Source organism: Fundulus heteroclitus, unplaced genomic scaffold (assembly GCF_011125445.2).
Source record: "Fundulus heteroclitus isolate FHET01 unplaced genomic scaffold, MU-UCD_Fhet_4.1 scaffold_128, whole genome shotgun sequence".
In the NCBI taxonomy this organism is placed as follows: domain Eukaryota; kingdom Metazoa; phylum Chordata; class Actinopteri; order Cyprinodontiformes; family Fundulidae; genus Fundulus; species Fundulus heteroclitus.
Genome location: NW_023396540.1, coordinates 270,675 through 274,257, shown reverse-complemented (window position 1 = coordinate 274,257; position 3,583 = coordinate 270,675).

Genomic DNA, 3,583 nt, shown 5'->3' with positions numbered 1-3,583 from the left:
TCTGGGTTGACCCCCTGATAGGGCATCTGTGTGCTGAATCAGCTTTAGTTCATGCAGACTCTCGAGAGAATAGTATCCTTGTGTGGGAGCAGATAGGACTTGGAGTCTAATTGTCTGGTCCCCCCACACTCCTCTAACTAATCGGGAAGGGCTGGTCAGTCTATTAAAAAGATGTGTTTGCGGATATGAGGGCAGACAAAGAGCTTACAATGGCTGGGGAGAAGGACATCTGTAACATACTAAAATTAAGCTTGTAAGTCTTTCTTTGTCTCTTTGGAATTCCAAATGACATAAATATGCATATTTCAAATGTTTGCCTCTGATAATTGTTTCTCCTTTACTACCAATTATTGAACCAGAATGAGACGGGCCATGGGAAATGGACAGGAGCGGGCCCTTTTAAATCTTAACACTTACTATGGTTAAACTTTGTGGCCTGACAGCCCACATAGTATGGAGTCTGCAAGGTCATAAACAGGCTATCAATTCACCCAACCATTTTGTGGGATACAGGGCAACTAAGAGTCACATGATGTTTTATGGTTGGTAAGCTTCACAAAGGTTTATTGCTTAAAAGCTTTACATTGTTTTGGAATGTTGATCTTGGTGGACTCCTAGAAACATCTGGCAAATGTATCAAGAAGCCAACTCCTTATTTGCCACTAGGAGTTGGACCGGTTTTGTTTTTGGGGAGACAAACACAGATAGAATGGCTGTGTATGCAGCCGCAGCCCCCCCCCCCCCCCCCCCCCGCCCCCCGCCCCCCAACATCATTCAATCACTTACTCAGTGAGGGGTGATGTTTCCCCAGACGCATATGCAGCCAACACGAGACGGCACACTCTGTGTTACGCTACATGGGGCTTTAGGATAGAGTTGTAAGTGCATGTCTCCCATGGAATTCCAATTCTAATTAAATATATGTATAATCCAAGTGTTTTGTGTCTGATAATTATTTTCGTCTTTGCTGCAGAATCTATGGACCCTGTGAGGCGAGCCTTAGTAAATGAGACAGGAAGAAGGAGAGGCCGCCTCATCAGTGGAAAAACATTTATTGAGTCTGTTGGGAGTGGTTATTGTTGCAAAGTCTAATAACTGCTGAGAGAAATATCTGCAGCAAAGCTCCTTTGTGCATTTAGGATGCAGCAGTCTATCCTTAAACGAGCTCTCCAGCTCTGCAACAGTTTTATGAATGTGGTGAGAGACACTGTCCAAAAGTGATGTTTTTGCTGGAGTCCTTTTGTCTCCCACCACTTGGGTCGAGTGGACATCCTAAGAGAAAGCTGGTCCTCCTGATGATCCTTTAGGGCATTCCTCAAATGACGTTAAATTACAAAATTTAGACACATGCATTACGGCCATCTTGTGGTCATTTTTGCAGAGCAGTCACACTTGAATAGTTTACTTGTTTGTGTCAAATAGTGAACAGATCTGTCCTGAATATCACCTCAACAGTTGTCCCCTGTGACGACTATTTTACGAGCATTAAAAGTCCCGATGTGTATAAATACCAGCTTAATACATGCATTTGTGTTAATTAGAAGCGACTGGTCATCTGCTGACTGATGTCTCCTTAGTCTGCTCTGACATTTCCTGTAAAGTGTCATTTCACATATCCTGTTAATGTTCGAGTGAACACAAAGGTACTTAAAGAGTCCACCAACTTTTTAACCTTTATTTTACCAGGCCAAGATGGAAAGCCACATTGCAATTAAGCTCCCCATGTATAGACACAAAACACACACTCAGAGAAAAAAACAAGACTAATAACAATATGAATTACTTTTAATAGACAAAATTAAGATAAACATATATATAACAAAGTTAAGATCAAATCTCCTCAGAATTCAATTTAAAGCTTTCAAAGATATAAAGCCTCTTAATTTCTAGTTATTCTGCAGCATATTCCATGCAAACGGTGCAGAATAACCAAAGGTATTTTTATTCATTTCTATACGGGTAAGTGGAACTGAGAGTTTCAGAAAGTCACATGAACAAAAAGAGTAAGGAACAGTACTTCTTTATTCAATAAGTTTACATCAGTGACATGAAGTCATGTTTTGCTTTGTGTGTAAAAAGATGCCAGTGTTCCAGTGACAGTTCCTTCTTGTGGCCAGAGCCGGCCATCCCACGGGATAGTATAACTCAACGATGTGGCAGTGCTTTACAGTTAGTGATGAACCAGGGAGCAGCATGAGAAGTGGTGTCAACCATGTGTGGGCATGACAGTGAGCAAAAGTATTCACATGGTTAGATCCTTTTTATTGTCCTTGCATCATATATTCCAATGAAATTGTCCTCAGCTTTTAACCTATCCTTCAGGCACCCAGGGAGCATTCTGGGGCTAAGGGTCTTGCTCAGGGACCAAGACTAGCAGTTTATGGGAATCTAACCAGGAACCTTGCCCCCTCTGTAGGACACAAGTGCCCTGATCTCTGACTACTAGGCCACCACTCCCCCACATTTCATATATAAAATATCTCTTTAATCCAATAGAGTTATAAATATTGCAGCTACAAGCTACTATTTTACACTGAAAGAAAAACAAAACTTATTACAGAACTAAGATGGCACGTGTAGCTTCAGCTTCTTCACACATTTCTCCATATGAGGCTCAAAGGTGAGGACGTCATCAACACATTGAGGTATTTATATTCAGGAAGCAATTCTATTTCATTTGCCTACACTGACGGGGTTGTTTAGAATTGCTCTCTGGATTTGGAAAACCGCATACATTTAGCTTTATCTGCATCAAGAACGAGCTTTGATTGTAATATTGAATCCTGGATAACTTTGAAAGGAATGAATCAATAGCAGGACCATAGTTGACAAGCAACAGTAAATAACTGTGTCATCGTCATAAAGATGGCAATTGAAATCTGGCACATTCAGACCCAGATAATTTAGAAAGATAAGGAACTGGAGGGGACAGAGTTCTGACCCTTGTAGCACCCCCTTGTGGACAGTAACAAATTACGAACATAAACCATCACATTTAATGTATCGAGTTCTGTAACTGAGGTAGTTTGCAAACCAAGCAATTGCTTTTTCTGAAAGCCCTGAGTGCAGGAGTCTGTTTTAAAATCCTGGGGTTAAGAGTTTTAAAGGCTTTAGACCAATCTATAAAACGTGATGCATGCTGTTTTTTGTTATTAAGCACAACAAGAATTTAACACCATTGCAGCCGTAAACATGTAATGATTTTTTTTCTACAGCCTGACTGACATTCCTCTAAAAGGGTCAGGATTTAAAATCATTTTATTTGCTCACTAACAACAGTTTGAAGAATTTCAAAGTGCTGGACCTGTAACTGGCCTGTGGCCTGTAACTGCTAAGTTCCTTTGGATCAGTGGTCTATGTTAGTGGCGCCATACAGGAGGTCTTTCACAGCTGCTGTACCTTCCCCAGCTTCAAGCCATGTATCCCATAATGCCATGTATACACCCAGCATGTGTGACCTACTTTAAACTTTATTTTATTTACAGCTTTATTTTTTCATCTTGTCTTTGCTCATAAACTGTAAGTTATATCAGGCTCTCAGTCACATATTTCAATTGTTTCAAAAAATAATCAAATTATGACT